A 17,869-nucleotide genomic window follows, 5' to 3' on the forward strand; every position below is an offset into this window, starting at 1 on the left:
TGGGAGGAGTAGTAATGACCCTCGAGTTAGCAATGCCAGGATGGATGGGCTTTTGCTCGGTGGACTACTATAGGGAAGACATTCTTGGCAGAAGCAATAATGCATACAAAGGCATAGAAGGCTATGAGCACTTCAGGGAAAAGCAAATCATTCAAGGTGGTGGATCAGTAGAGGTGAATTTGGGACCATACCTTGACTAAAGGGGATACAAAGATAAATAAGGTATGTTAAAAAGTCTTTTTGAGTGTTCAGCTGGAGTTCACACCATGAATATCAGACTGGAAGAAATAACTATCGAGAATGCTTTACAACAAGATTCAGACATGAATTCAGAGTTTTTCCTTTTGACATATTAATGAAAAATAAATTAAAATGTAGGATTGTGAGGTGATCTGGAACTGCTGAATGCAGACTTTTGTAATGAGTTGTAGGCAGGGAAATCAGAGTTCTTTTTAACAGATTAGCACATGCACATGTTTATGAGGTAAAAACTGTGGTTGAAAATTCTAATTTAGAACTTCTATTTTTTCATGCAACTCTAAACATAATTATGATGACTAGGTTAAATCAGAAAATATGTTTAAATGTTAACTGACAAATGTACAACCAAAGATGATCTGTCATAATTCTTATATACTGTTAACAAGTATGTACAGAGCAATAATGAACAGAACATAGATAAATAAACAGAAAAAAAAAAGTCTTTTTGGATGATGCATGCTGGAGTTTGTTTTTCTTGTCCTCTCTCCTTCCCTTCCTCTTACCCTTTCTCCCTCCTTTCTTCCTTCACAAATATTTATTGATACCTACAGGGTGCTAGAGAAATAAAACACAGGCCCTTCCCGAAAATCACTTCTTACATGGCACAACCTTGTCATGTGAGAAATGATATAATAGAAATCCCCCTATGTCACTTCTCACAAGACATAACTTTGTCATGTGAGAAGTGATATATAAAGATTTTCCAAGTCACAATGAGGCCTCAAATAGGGCTCATTCATTAAATGCCTGGTTTGTGCAGTTTCCCCCCTCACACCCCCATATTCCTGGAGGACATGGACAGCATAAAATTCTTCTTTTTGCAGTCAGGGAGGGCTTGGAAAAGAGTACGTGCAGGCAGTAAATATTTGCAGGACTGAATCAAATTGCTTTAAATGCTCTAGAAAGTATCCTCTTCACAACTTGGTGGCAGATTCTTTCAGGAACTGCAAGTTGGGTGTTTTTAAAAGGAGCATATGCTGTGGAAATCCTTTCTCAGGTTTAACAGCATCTACATGCTGATCTTTTAGGCATTGAACATTTGAAAATGAGGGTTTTATTGACCTCAAATCAATGTCCATGAATTTCTATTCCTTGTTTCTTCTTTTCATATTTTCATTGTGAAATTATTCAAGTTAAAAGATATAATTTTGTCAAATCTACTAACCAAGGACTTTGAAAAATGAAGTAAAGACTTTGACCTAGCAATTTCACTTCTAGGACTATATCCTACAGTTACATTTACACATTCATGCAAAGACATTAATCTGAATGTTTATGAAGATGTACAACCCCACGGTCCTTCAATAGAGAACCAAGTAAATAAATTATGGTGCACCTATAAAATGAAATGCAGTCATTAGAAAGAATGATATAGATCTAAATTGTCTTATTTGGAATGATCTCAAGAATATGTTTTTAAATTGAAAGAAAGAAAGAGAAAACTACAGAACGAGGGATAAGGGAAAAGATACCCATTTGTAAGATACAGAAATATGTATCTCTGTATAATATATTCATTTATTACATATGAATGCTGTGTATGCATAGAAAATTTCTGAAAAGATAAGCAAGAAAGCACGAATAGTAATTGCTTCTGGAAATTGGGAATCCCGACTAGGCTGTAGGCATACTTTTCATTGCATGTCCTTGTATTCTGCATTTTTTTTTTGCCATAATAATGTATTTTTGTTAATAATTATTTAATTAAAGAAAGAAAATAACAGAGAGAAGCTATTCAGGGCTACTTCCGTAGCGGATTGTTGGAAACTAAGTAATATGCAACCTTGACATTAATGTTCACATTAATAAAACAATGTTTCCCATCCCCAGTTTTATTACAAGGGCATTTCTGAATAGCTCAAGAATGTGTAAAATTATTTCAAATATCTCAAAGTAAAACCAAATAGCAATTTATTTTATTTTTAAAAGGAAACGTGTCATATACATTGGGAAAGAAAGGTACTGTTTTCAAAAAGGCAGCCATGTCCTAATGAGCACTCCAATTTGCATCCCCATGCATCTTTAAGCTGAGTGAAAACTTAAGAAAAATTGTTTACAAGTATGCTATTAAATTGCTTTAATTTTCCTATATGCAAAGATCACAAACAACAGAGAGCCTATTCCTCTAAACTTCAGCTCATTTGAGTACTATTCCTCTTTGCTTTGCAACACAGTTGGCTCTTGGGGAAAGAGGCCAACTTTTCAGTTTCTGCTTTTCATGGTTTCTGTCTTCCCTTCAACTTCAGTGCAGGTCAGCCACACAGATAAGCATTATGCCTAGAATAAAACTGGCTCTGTTTATCAGGACTAATAATGAATGGAACCAGTTATTTTCATTGGCTCAGTCTGGAAGGAAACCAAACTAATTTCTACAGACCTTAAATTGGACCTAAAACCAAGCGACTTGCCCTCATTAGTAATAGGTGCAATATGAAGAACACAAGTATAAAAGTGAAAATTCTTAATGAAGGTAATACATATTTACTGCCAGAAAAGAAATTTGGCTGAAACTAGGGAATGACGTTGAGAGCTTTGGAAGTTCTGAGATCTATTTCATTTCCATTTCAATGGGTTTGAGGTATACAGGTAAATGGAAACTTTCTTTATGTTCTAGATGCACCAGTTTCTTTGTGGTCAATTATCCTACTTAAGTTAAGCTGCCTTATGCTGATGGTCAGAAAATGTTTGTGCAGTACATCAAAATGTTTTTCTTTTCTTTTTTTAACTTGAGAAAGCCTTAAAATTCACATTTTTATTCCCAGGTTTCCTGAAAAGATGGTACGCTTTACTTCATAACTTGTTAATGGAGTAGTGAGATTTTGATTTCCATTATGCATGTCTAATAAAATGTTCTCATCAGTGATCTTCACTCAGTGTATGAGAGCAAAGTTACTGTGTCTGCCCAAAGGGCATTCCTGTCCCCATTTAAAATTCATGGTTGGCTTTTTAATTATACTCACAACACTGCCCCTAAATATATTCCCATGGAAAATTTATATAAAAGTATTTAACTTAATTTATGATCTTGCTCAAAGAGAGGAACAATTTCTTGGAGTTGCTTCCAGGACTGTTGTTTTATGATTCAAAAATTGTTTCACTATTTTCCCCTATAGTTAGTTCAGATATATTGAGAATGTCATTGACTCTAGTGGAAGGGTTTGTAATAGTTTAAAACAGTTGGTAATTTCCCATTGTGTGTACTTTAAAAATAATATAGTTTATTATATCTTTCTGATTAAAAGATAACATCTCCTTGTGAAACAAAATCAGACAATTCATTAAAATGTTGTTTTTTTTTAAAAGACAGTGAAAATCACCCATATTCCTAGCACCCAAAATACAACCACTGTGAACATTTTCATGTACATCCTTCCATACATCTATATGGATAGACATTAGATACAGGCACACATTTTTTAGTCAAAAATGGGATCATACCATTCCTTTTTTTTTTCATTTAGCAATATATACTTGATCACTTGAAAATAAATATTTATATAAAGATAGATAGATCAATCTCCACCTCACCACTTATAATGCTGCAATGTTAGCACAATTCTATTGTATATATTTAACCAATCCACTATTGATGGGCATATAAAAAGTTTCGATTCAATTTTAAATAGCATTATGACAGCTATCCATGCATTGTTTTAATTATAAAATTTACTATGGACATTTAAAATGTTTGAAATATATTCTTAAATATCCTTCTAAAAATGTCAAAACCAAAGTGTGGTTTCAGTATGCTTAAAAGGTAGCATCTATTTCATAAAATGTTCTTTGGTTGGGAAGAGTCTTTGGGTAGAAGAAGTGGTAATTACAGATAGAGATGGGAGATTAAGAGATGAAGATATTAATATATTTATTCCTTAAGGAACCAAATTACTTGTGAGAAGGTAGAAAAATGAGTAAAGTGTGGAATTTTAAAAAAATAAAAATAATAATAAAGATGTGTGTTATATGAAGTCAGGCACCAATGAAAGGAGAGAACACCCTGGTGAACCAACTAATGGAGAGAAACCTGAACATTTTAGCACAGACAAGCTGGAATGTTACTGTTTTGCTTAAGAGTTTGTGCAAGAGAACAAGAGGCCTTGCCTAAATCTAATGTATTAATGGGCTGTAAAAACAAGCCCTCATTTTCCTATGCAGTTAAAAATATATTATCCATTTTCCCCTCACGCATCTTTAGCTTGAACTAGAACCTGCTGGATTAGACCTGGTTAACAGAATCCCTCCAGGAGAAAGTATATTTAGAAATAGATATTATTTTGAATTTTTTTTCCAAAATCAATTAACATAATTCTTATACTTCTAGAAACATTTAAATCCAGATATGTTTGTTAAATGGCTAAAACCACAGAGATCATTAGTTTTGCAAGACAAGCCCTCAGCAAATCTGTGAAATAGAAAGATTTAAACTTCCACTCCTTCTGGATACTATTGTTTAACCTTCCCCATCTTTCTTGGGTACCCAGGGGCTCAAGCTGACACAAGCTTGCTCCTCTTCAAAACGTCACTCACAGCTGCACTGAGTTCCTTCTCTTTGAGTCAGCTCATTTATATGGCTCCACTGATCAAGTCCCACCGTGAATGGGCAGGGCCATGCCTCCATGGAAATATCTCATCAGAGTGATCACCCACAGCTGGGTGGGGCAAATTCCAAGCAAATCTAATCAGCACCAGAACGTCTGCCCCACAAGACTACATCAAAGATAATGGCATTTGGGGGACACAAAACATTCAAACCTCCTGGACCCCAAAATGACATTATCTTTCCATATACAAAATACATTCATCCCACAACAATGTCACAGAAACTTAAATCATTTCAGTAACAAAAGTTAAGTACAAGATCCTATCAAAATCAATTACAGGCGTGGTGGGTCCTAAGGCATAATTCTCCTTTAGCTTTGGATCTGTGGACTTAGAACAAGTTATATGCTTCCAATATACAAAGGAGGGACATTCATAGGATAAACATTCCCATTGCCATAAGGAGAAACAGTAAGGAAAACAGGGTTAACAGGACCAAAACAGTTCCTAAAACCCGCAGGACAAACTCCATTAGATTTCAAAGTCTGAGAGTCATTTACAGAACAATGTTGCATCCTTGGGGCTTGAGAGATCAGGAGCCTAACCCTTCCTAAGGGCCTTTTCGGCAGCCCTTTCCAAACACTTAGGTGAGTGCTCCAACATATACACACACTGGGGAGACCACCTTCTCGGCCCCACCCTCCTCAAACATCAGGGCAGCTCCCGGATTCCCTTCCATTTCCGGGGCACATGCTCAACCCCTTCAGAACAGTGTGGTGGCAGCCAGGCTCTCCCCAATTCCCTGGGAATGTGCTCCACCCTCTTTGGGGCTTGGGGTGGCAAAACTCTTCCAGAGCATTGAGGTGGAATGCCCACTCTCGACCTCCGGGGCAAACTCACCCTTTCCATGCATGTGGGCTGCTCCACTCTCCCAGCCCAAGGCCTCTTGACTCCAGACCTCAACCTCCATGGCTCTGTCTTTGAAGAAATTTTTCCTTCAATTTGTTCCTTGTCTTTCTCCTCCAGTCCCGACTGGCAGCGGCTCTGTCTGTAAAGATCCTGCAAAAATTCTGTTGGCTTCACATGAAGCATGCAGGGGTCAAAGCCATCAGACAATAGGAGTTTCCACAAATCCTTTCTGGATAATTCCATCTCCAATCTTGGCTTGTATTGAAATGGTGGCTGGGTTCCATGTTTGATTACATCCTGATGTTGGGCTGTAGCTTCTAGGATTCCACCCCCTGGAATCTCATAATTTTCCAAGCCATCAGCTTCTGGTTTCCTTGAACCCAAGAGTTCAGTTCTAAGTTTATCTCTCCCTGCTCGCATTTTACTATAAGCTGCAAGAAGAAGCCAGGGTACCTCCTCCACATGTAGTCTGGAGATCTCCTCAGCTAAGTATTCCAGGTTGTCACTTTCAAATTCTTCCTTCCATCTGACATGAGGATTCAATTTTGCCAAATTCTCTGCCACTTTAAAACAAGGATTGCCTTTCTTCCAGTTTACAACAACACATTCACCATTTCTGTTCAAGGCCTGGTCAGAAGTATCTTTAGAGTCCACATTTCCACAAACAGTCTCTTCAAAGCAGTTTAGGCCTTTTCTTTCAAGCTCCTCACAATTATTCCAGAATCTTCCCCTTATCCATTTAAAAAGCCATTCCAACATGTTTGGTATTTGCAAACTCAGCAGCAAAAGCACCCCACTTCTCTGGTACCAAAATCTGTTCTAGTTTGCTAATGCTGTGGAATGCAAAACACCAGAGATGGATTGGCTTTTATAAAAAGGGGGTTTATTTGGCTACACAGTTAGTCTTAAGGCCATAAACACATCAGTGATTGGGTACCTTCACTGGAGGATGGCCAATGGCATCCAGAAAACCTTTGTTAGCTGGGAAGGCATGTGGCTGGCGTCTGCTCCAAAGTTCTGGTTTCAAAATGGCTTTCTCCCAGGACAGTCCTCTCTAGCAAGCTTGCTCCTCTTCAAAACGTCACTCACAGCTGCACTGAGTTCCTTCTCTTTGAGTCAGCTCATCTATATGGCTCCACTGATCAAGTCCCACCCTGAATGGGTGGGGCCATGCCTCCATGGGAATATCTCATCATAGTCATCACCCACAGCTGGGTGGGGCAAATTCCAAGCAAATCTAGTCAGCACCAAAACATCTGCCCCACAAGACTACATCAAAGATAATGGCGTTTGGGGGACATAATACATTCAAACCGGCACAAGCCCCTTACATTCTCTGATAGTGTACATGTGTTTCCATTAAATATAAAAAAGTAAAATAAGGTAACAGTGAGCACAAGCTCACCCAGAGATAATAAAACCAAAAACTAGATTGGTGTGCTAGAAATATAGTGTTCACCTTTATGGTGAAGTCATTGTTATCAAACACTGTTATAGTATCCCCTTTACGGTGCTATGATGAGTATGTCTGTATCTCCTTTACATATGAGAAACTGATGCTTAAAGAAGCTAAGAAATAGAAAGAACCATCGTCCCAGTTTGCCTGAGACTGAGAGGTTTCACACGATGTGGAACTTCCACTACCAAACCACGAGAGTCCCAGGCAAACTGGATGACTGGTTACCCTATGAAACCTGCAGCAGGTCAAACATTTAATAACTGCTGTGGTTTGCTAATGCCACTGTTATGCAAAATACCAGAAATGGATTGGTTTTTATAAAGGGGATTTATTAGGTTACAAATTTGCAGTTCTAAGGCCATAAATGTGTCCAAACTAAGGCATCAACAAGGGGTTACCTTCACTGAAGAAAGGCCGATGACATCCAGGACACCTCTGTCAGCTGGGAAGGGACATGGCTGGCATCTGCTGTTCCTTGCTCCTGGGTTGTGTTTCAAAAAATGGCATTCTCTGAACTGTCTCTGAGCCCCTCTCTCTCAGCTCCTGTGCATCCTTGCTTCTCTCTTCCAGGGCTTTTCTCTAAGCATCTGGGGGTCCTCTCTTAGCTTCTCTGGGGCAAACTCTGGGCTTCATCTCCTTGCTTAGCATCTCCAAATGTCCTTCTGTCTGCATCTCCAAGCATCTCCAAGCATCAGCAAGCATCTTTGTCGGCTCTTGAGTTCTCTTAAGTAATCCAGTGAACCCTGAGTGGGTGGGGTCCATGCCTCCATGCATAATTTAATCAAAGTTCTCACCCACAGTTGGTTGAGTCACATCTCCATAGAAACACTCAATCAAGAGGTTCTACCCAACAAGATTGGGTTAAAAGATCATGACTTTTGTGGGGGACATAATATATCCAAACCAGCACAGTAACTTGGTATGGAAGATCATGGATACACCGAAAGTAGGAGAACTCCATGGCACAAAGACTTTCTTTTTGTGTTATAGGGTGGATTCTTGCATGCTAACATCTGCAATCACCCCTCCTACCACCCTGCCACCCATCAGACCTAGAAGATCACTCATTCTGCATGAGCTGCCAAACCATTGAAATCTGAGCATGCCCTGTGCCCCCATGAAGGTTAAAGGTTAGCATTTGTATTTATATTTGGTGTTGTATGTAGCCTTTGCTCTGCTTATTTGCTGATTTTATAGTAAATTCAAATGGCAGTTAGCTAACTGCCTTTGAATACTCATTCTCCCCAATCCTTGATCCTAGGCCAGCCATTGTGGTCTGTCCAGGGCCCTGCTAGTCTCTATGGGGCCTGTATCAATCAGGATTCAGTCAGAGAATCAGAACCCCTATGAGTGACTAGAATAATGGATTTATCATAGGGGTTAAAACTTATGCAATTATGGGAGTTTGGTGGAGCAGTCAATGTAGGCTGTTAACTCTGCATCTGGTTTTGAGCCTAAAAGTCACTATAGATTAGCCAGATTGGCAGCTGAAGGAAAGCTGATTTAGAAGAAAGCAAGGCAAACTAGAACAGAACCCAAGAGGATCGACTAGGATTCACATTAACCATTTGAACCCGAGAGAGCAAATTAAAACTCACATCTGTGTCTTAGCACCACCGACCCTGATGCTATGGGTGATCTGCAGGAGTGGCTGGCACCCTTCACCACGACGCTGCACATGCATTTGGCCCAGAATCTGGAGAAACTGAAGACAAAGGTCTGGTGGAAGCAGGAGGAGCTACGGATCTGGTTACTGCCCCACAACGACAAGATGAGCCAGCTGATCAGTGACAATATGCACAACTTGACACATACAGCTGCTGTTTGAATTCTGTCTTCCAGATCTTGTGCACAATGTCTCTGAGGGGCCAATGCTAACCCTGAATAATAAAGGAGAGGGAATTCTGGAAAGGATAATTACAATTTAGGTGTGTTAACACATCACTAAGGCATCAGAGAATCTTCGGGGCAATTAACAAAAAAGCACCCTTCCTTCACCCCCAGGCAGATCCAGTCCCAAGTTGGGGCTCAAGATTTGGCAGGTAAAAGACGTGCTGGATTTTAGCATCCACTCCTGTGTTTCGTCAGCTGTGTGTGTCCGGTTGGTCTAGCTCACTGGTAAAACCTTGTCTGACACTCAGCTATGTCTACTTCAAAGTGCTGTATTCTTAACCTCTATCTCCCTTCGTGGAATAAAAAGGTTTGAATTCTGAGTTGACGGAAATGATACAGCATCAACTGATTAAAAAGAAGAAGAATGTGGGAAGGCACAGGGAAGATACCACATGAAATTGAGCAGTTTGTGCAAATATTGTAAGTCCAATCTTTATGGCCTCATGTGGGTTTTGATCACCTATGCATGAATGTAGGCAATGCATGGCCATGTGTATAGTTATTGAAGTCAATACATATGTAAATCACCATAAGAAATCAACTGTAATCAGTAACTATGTTAAATGGGATGCATGTATGCTTTTCTCCCAGAATCCCCATCAGCCTCCCTAACATCACCCCTCCCCTGCACTCCCACACACCAATAAACAAAGGAAAAACAGTGGGCGTGCTTCCCATTTTCAAGAAAAGTCATCTTGCCCTGGCTTTCCAGCCAGATGACCACAACTAGATTTTCCTATCTGGAATTTCTGAAGTGGCCATTGTCATTTGTATTAATTATCCCTTTCTAGCTCTGAGTGATTTCCTGATGGGTGAAGATGCTAGTATTCCAATGAAGGAAAAAACACTGAAGCCTGGGGAGAAAAATATGAAAATACTTACTGGCATCATAGAATCAGTATTCAAAAAGCCTTTAAACTCTCTGATATAATATTCTAATTTTATGATAGAGGAAACTGAAGCCTGCAGATGCTAAATGACTTGATTGAGCTATCATTAACTTGAATTCTGTAAATCACCTTAGGAGAAAAAAGGAACAGATTTTTTATCCACTATATTAGAAATCTTTAATGCCTGGACTGGGTTCAAAGGATAAACTCTCAAGAATATAAGATCTTAGGTGTCTTTTGAGGAAAAAAAGATAATATTTCAAACTGATGGTACTGAATGATAAAAATATACTATCTGTAAGGTACATTTGCTGTTTTGTTTGAGAATAGTTAATTCTGTTATAGAAGACAAGAAAGCGAATGGAAAGGATGAAAGTCAGATGTATTGAGCATAGATAAGTAAGTTAGTAACTTGTAGGACATTTTCGTATAGATCAATTAAGTTTTGTGGATGTAGGTGAATATGGGTAGACAGGAATGGCAGGACAATGTGACATTAAATATTCAAGATATACTAAATAGATATGATGCATTTGAGGCAGTAAAGGGTCAAGTCATATGATGTATACAATATAATGTGTTAAGTGCTCCCAGGGTGCCTAGGGGCACAGTGGAGGAGCTCTTAAAGCAGATGTGAAACGGAGAGTTCCCAGAAAGTGAGATGCTGAAATTGAATTCTAAAGTGTGGGAGGGAGGTTAAAGTGAGTTTGGGAGAGGCTTTCAGATGGCTCCAATCAGTAAATGGTTGGTTTATGGACCCAGAGCATAGAAACACAGTTAGTTGATTCCATGGAAATGGCTGTAGTCAAGAAGAAAGCACAGACTAGAAGGGGGTCTGGGGAGAAATCAAGGGGCTCACATACTGCCTCTGATTTGCTTATATTGAATAGAACTCAAAGAAATTATGAATGGCACCTGTAATACTAGATCCAGGTTTGGACTTGGGAATATGTATAGACTTGGATTTATCACACCAAGTCAAAACCAAGTAATATATAAAAATTTTATTACCATGTCAATGTTAGATGTCTTTTGTCTTTACTAGGGATTGAAGGGTTTTTCTTTTAATACAAACAGAGCAAGCAAAAAGGGTAAAATCTTGACTGGTAGTTCTCAAGTAGGAAATATTATCACCATCATCATAGCTATCTTTGTAAATTAAATGAATCTGCGTTATCCTATTTAATATGTAACACTGTAACATAGGTACTCCTCAATCCATTTATCAGAAAATGAGGCTCCAATATTGAAGTTTATACAGCTAACAAGTGGCAAAGCCAGTAAAAGAACCACTGGTGTGTTCGAATCCAAAACTTTACTATGAATTACATTCTTATAATAGATAAGATTTTAACAATTAGATGTTAGCTCATGCAACTGAAATCAACAAAAAGTTCAACAAAGTTTGATAGAACCAAGTGTTACTTCAAGTGCTTAGTATGATGATATGAGACTTTCATATTCTTCACTAGCTGCAAGCAAAAGACAAAAAGTAAAGTCTTACTGCCCACCCTGCCTATAGGTAGGTGTTTGGTGGACAAGGGTTTTCCTTGATATTTCAAAGTGCCTATTACTACTCTATCTACCACCAATACCACTCTGATGATTTATTTAGCACCTTCATAATCTTTGCATTCTTCCCTCATCAAAGGCTATTCTCAGGAAAGGCTAAAACGACATGGTTAAACAGGTAACCTCTCTCCAGGGTAATCTATACATCACCAAGAGATAACATTGTATCAAGGGAATATATGTTTCTGACGGAGGAATTTTAATCAGTGACATCTGTCCTCAGGAGAGTTTTTGTGTTTTTCTCATTTTTAGAGGGTGGAAGAGGAATATGGATAAGATGGCAGGATGTGTGGTAGAATGTGCATGTGGTTTTGGGGGAAAGAAATCCTCACTTGCCATAGGCTTCTCACTATATATGCAATGACTCTCCCTTTAGATGAAAAGTGTTGTGGAAAAACTGTTAATGAGTGTGGATTTTTGTAAGTAATAAAATTGAAAATTAATCTTAGTCTCTCTCTTTCTCTACATATATGTGTGTATGTGCTATATATTCACCACTGTACTCCTAAGATAATGATAAAGAGGGAAGAGATAACATTAAGTATAAACAAGGACAATTATCTGTATCACTACTTATCTGTCAAGACAAGGGGCCTAGAGTGCAGTGAAATGAAATGGGGTGGTCTCACTGGCACCCCAGAAGGAAAGAACTCACATGGTTGATGGAAGGCCCAAAGTTTAGTCACTTCCCATAACACAACCACACTCAACTGAGAGGTTAAATGTTTAAAGGAGGTCACCCAAGATTCAGTAGCTTCAAGGGCCATTTCCACTTACAAAGCCAAGTGACAAAGAGCTACGAGCTGCTCCAACTCACAGGCAATGCCTTCTTTCCCAACCTAAGAGAGTTAGCTGAAAGTTGGCCAGTCATCCTCACTACTTTTTCCTTTCTCTTTTGTTTCCTGGTCACAAGTAGTGGGAAAAACCAGAAGCACAAAAGGTGTTTTGTTTTCTGCTAGACTTGGGATAAAATTATCTGCTATGAAGGACTGGTAAGGACATAAAATACGGGCTTTAGAATGAAGCCCTATATGTGAAGTCTTTTTAGCACCCCTATATCATATCCTGAAGAATATTTGGAAGGTTTATTGTGCAATGGCCAGGGAATGAATTCCTGGTCACTTTGACCTCTTAAAGAAGTGAAAAGTGCTGTGGTTCTTTGGGAAGTCAGGCAGTCATTCCCTCTCTCAGCTTCAGTTTCTTCAAGTTTTGAATGGGCATTAAAAAAAAAAACCAAAAAACAAAAAACAAAAAAAAAAAACCTCATAAAGAATTAAAGGAGATAATTCAAAGAACCTGATCATTGTGTATGAGATACATTCAAAATGGCTAAGTCAAGCCCTGGTACCAAGGACTATCTGGTTCAATTTGCAAGGGATCAAAAGTGTTACATGAGAGGGTCAGACAAAATGCTGCAGCTGTTAAAAATAGGGGGATGCTCCATCCACTCTGGAACTGTGGGATGTGTGTTGAGGAATGGCATCATGGCAATAAAAGCCGATCCCATCCAGGCTGAGAGAGTCTGCCCTAGAGAGTCCCCTTGGTATTTCTGCTGGACAGAAAGAAAAACAGAAATTCATGGAGACAATTAAAGCCTTACTCTCCTCGTTTGAGAAAGATGTTTGACAAGAATTATCATGTAGTTCCATGAGCATTCGTCATTGAGGGATCCAATCACTGAAGAACAGAAAAATTTGTGGCTACAAGTTTCTTGTCAGGAATGACTTATACTGACCAGGCTGGCTCTCCCACCTAATTTGGCTGCTGGGTCTCAAAGACAAACTTTAAGAGGTATGTTTAGGTCAAAGGTAGCTTTTAAATCTATTGAAGAACACTACCATTTTGAAACATTGAGGATATGATTTGTGTGCCTTTGTCTATCTAACAAGTGTGAGAGAGCAAGCTCCTGGTACATTGTGGATACTCAAACAAATGTTTATTGAATAAATGAATTAAATGAATGCCAGAAAAAGCCTGTGATGCTTAAGTTCGTATGTCAACTTGGCCAGGTTCTGATGTCCAGTTGTTTGGTCAAGCAAGCACTGCTTGATTGTTAACTGTGAGAACATTTGGTGGATTTAAATCATCAGTAAATTGATTGATTGCATCTATGGCTGAATTACATCCACAAGAAGTCTCATCCAATCAGTTGAAGGCTTTAAAAGGAGAAGTAATGATTTCAGCAGTCAGAAGAGAGAATTTCCATCTCTACTTCAGCCAGCCAGCTTCTCCTTGGGAATTCATCAAAAACCTGCACTGGAGTTCCCAGTTTGCAGCCTGCCCTACAGAATTTAGACTTGTGCATCCCCACAGTCACATGAGACAATCCTTACTAAAATCTCATACTATTTACAGATATCTTCTGTTGGTTCTGTTTGCATAGAAAACCCTAATACACAGCCTGTGAAGTGATTTATGGGATTATATTTTGTGAAGTTTTAATGAATGTGGTAAGAACTGAGAAGAAGAAAAAGAAGAAATGAAACCACTAATCCATTACATTATTAAACATAAGTTGAAGATAAAGCCAACATGCTTAGGAAGGTAGCATGCAAGAAATCTGCAGAGAAATGGAGTCAAAGCCCAATCATCCAGAGCCTTCTTTTTTCTGGACTTAGTTTTAAGATAACATATTTCCATATTGCTTAAACCATTTTTTCTATTAAAGCAGTTTTTCTGTTGTTTGCAGCTAAAAGCATCATAATTGACTCAATGCAAATGCATTTACTTCTAGTGCAGCATACTCTTTCCGAATACCAGAATGTTTTTATCTCCTACCCCAACCACTCATACTGGAAGATCTAGGAAGCCAAATTAGTCATCAGAAGCTCCTCCCCCCACTCTTTTTTTCTTTTCTCTGTCCCTCTCCCTCTCTCTCTCTCTCATGTTCCCTCTTTCTCCACCCCCCTCTGTGTTGAGTCCTTTAAAAGGTATTGGGATATTTTTTCCAGAGGGTAGAGCTTTAACTAAGTATTTAGAAATCTTGGTGAAATATCCCTACCCAGAAACAGAGTGCATCTCTCTAGCAACTGGGAAATTCAAGGTACCCCAGGGCAAGACTTTTTTTTTCTTCTTGGACACTAGTAAAGATTCTCTGTCCCCATCTTCTCCTTTGCTTCCTTTTTTGTAGTCCATTACTGTCCAAAAGAAATATATCGTGAGCCCCAAATGCAAGCTACATATGTAATTTAAATTTTTTAGTAGTTATATTTTAAAAGTAAAAATAAATGGGTGAAATGAAATTTAATGATATATTTTATTTAGCACAATATATTAAAAAATCATTTCAACAGGTAATTAAAGTAAAATTTATTGAGTTATTTTATATTCTTTTATCTGTATTAAGTATTTAGAATATGCTGTGTGTATTTTACACTTACAGAACATCTCAATTTGGATTAGCCAGACACAAATCACCTTAACTAGTGTTACAGTAGGACACTTCAATATGTAAAATTTAGCATCCAATTGATTAGGTAACTGTATTATCTTGTTATTAGAAGCATGATTAAACTAGTACCATTCCATCCCTTTATCTGACTCAATGCAATCTTGGCTATGTCTCTAATATTGAGATGCAAGCCAGTCTTCCTGATAGATTTAAGAGATGCCATTTCTCTTTATGTAAGGTATGCCAGTTTGAATGTATTATGTCCCCCCCCCCCAATGCCATTATCTTTGTCATGATCTTGTGTGGGGAGACCTACCAGTGTTAATTAGATTGTAATTGAGTGTTTCCATGGAGATGCGCCCTGCCCAACTGTGGGTGATGACACAGATTAGATAATTTCCATGGAGGTGTTGGCCTGCCCATTCAGGGTGGGCCTGAATTAAATTACTGGAACACTATATAAGATCAGACAGAAGAAGTAAGCTGCTACAGCCAAGAGGGACACTCTGAAGAATACCCAGAATCTGAGAGAGGAATTGCAGTTTGAAGACAGTCATTAAAAGCAGACCCTTGCTCTGGAGAAGCTGAGAGAGGACAAATACCCCAAGTGTAACTAAGAGTGACATTTTTGAGGAACTGCAGCCTAGAGAGGAATGTCCTGGGAGAAAGCCATTTTGAAACCAGAACTTTGGAGCAGACACCAGCCACGTGCCTTCCCAGCTAACAGAGGTTTTCTGGACACCATTGGCCATCCTCCAGTGAAGGTACCCGATTGCTGATGTGTTACCTTGGACACTTTATGGCCTTAAGACCAACTGTGTAACCAAATAAACCCCCTTTTATAAAAGCCAATCCATCTCTGGTGTTTTGCATTCAGGCAGCACTAGCAAACTAGAACATAAGGTCTTCTTCATTTTTTAACTTCAAGTCGCTTTTATAGCTATAAGATGGGAATATTATAATTTATCCTAGGAACTTCTGTTTTCAAACTGTGTACTAACCAAAAGTACACATGTGGGGTGTCTGTTTATTCCCGGTAAGTGGAATAGCTGATGCAGCAAACAGATGCTCAGACTGAAAGTAAAACTTTGCTGTTGGCTTTTTAGTTAAAAAGTGTTTTTTATATCATTATTTGAATTCTAACTTTCTTGAAAAATAGATAAATTGAGAGCATAAGAGACAGGGTACCATGGTAGAAAAAGCCTGGACTTCAGAGTCAAACAAATCTGAATCTACTACTTACTAGCTATATAACATTGGATATATTTATTAACTTCTCTGTGCTTCAGTTGTCTCATCTGTGAGATGAGAATGAAAACATACTATGACTGAGATTGCTATGAAAACATACTATGACTGAGATTGCTATGAAAACATACTATGACTGAGATTGCTAATTTTATTCCAATATCCATTATCTCTTTCATCAGTAAAGAATCCCTGTAAATTAGCTAGACACAAGAATACCCAGAATAAAGTCAACCCTTCCAGATTCCGTTTCAGGTGGGTGTGTTTAGGTGATTAAGTTATGGCCACAGGGGTAAAAACCAGAAGTGGTATCCGCAGCTTCCAGGAAATATCCTCTAAAGGGGAGAGAAGATGCTCTTTTGTTCCCTTTTCTCCTTCCTGCTGGCTGGAATGGAGACATGATGGGTGGAGCTGCAGCAGCATTTTGAATTATGAGGCGTAAGCAGTATGTTGAGGAAAGCAAAGCAACCAGATATCCTGGGTCCCTTAAGATCATGGAACCACCACAGAAGTCAGTCCATTTACCAGACTTTTATCAAACAGAGGTATGTTTCTATTTTGCTTGAGCCATTTTGTTAGTTAGGTATGTTATTCCTAATACACACCTAATCCGTAGGGTTTTTTTGAGGATGAAATAGGATAGCCTATGTAGAGTACCTTGCACACTGCCTGGCACATGGGGATGTAGGTGCTCGATACATGACTGCTATTAATATTATTATTGTCAGGATGAAATATCTCCTTAAAAGGGTCATTGTAAGGGTTCAATGAAAAATACAAGGGAATATGCTTTTTAATCTGTAAATCTGAAAATTGCTATATAAATGTTGGTCATAATTATCATCATCATCATCATTAAATTATTACAGGGATTTAGCTAATTGCCAGCATACTCTACTTGGATCAATCTATTAGGTCAATTAAAAAAAAATAGTTACAGACTTCTTTATTTTGTTAGGTTTACTTAGCTTTAGTGAATTATGACTCTTTATAGGCTTGTCATTATATTGATGCTTTAAAGCTTAGATACTCATTTGGATAGTTTAAAAACATGCTTAGACTACTCATTGAATTGTGCTTTGAAAGTCTTCACCTTTCTGTTAATAAGGAAAGAATTGAAACTGTGGAACTGTAACCCATAACAATTTTTGTAATTACCTATATAATTGCTTATTGAGCCATGGAAAGTCAATACCTTTCTGTATGTATGTTATATTTTACAATAATGGAAATAGCTGAAAAGTTGTGGAACTGTGACCCATGACATTATTTGAAATTTGCTCTCTAACTACTTGTTAAATTGTACTTTGAAAGTTATCACTGTTATGTATATATGTTAATGTTCACAATTAAAAATAAATTAAATTTTAAAAAAACATGCTTAGAACCTGACCAGGCTAGGACATCCTTTATTCATTCACTTTTATCTTTAAAAAATTCTCTATTACAATCAATGCACTCCATAAAGTGTACTTTAACTACAAAGTTAAAGTAAATCACATTTATAAAGACTTGAGTAAAGTAAAAGGGAAAAAATTATCTTTTTTCTTCCTTCCCCATCCCATTCTTTAGAATTAACTGTATGAACAATTTAATATGTTTCCTTCCTGGTGTGTATATATCTACTTTTTATACAATAATGAAGACATACATTTTCCCTTTACAAAAAATGGAATCATTTGTGCAGGAAGTTCAAAATTGCAGAAA

This window comes from Choloepus didactylus, chromosome 9 (assembly GCF_015220235.1).
Source record: "Choloepus didactylus isolate mChoDid1 chromosome 9, mChoDid1.pri, whole genome shotgun sequence".
Taxonomy (NCBI): Eukaryota; Metazoa; Chordata; class Mammalia; order Pilosa; family Megalonychidae; genus Choloepus; species Choloepus didactylus.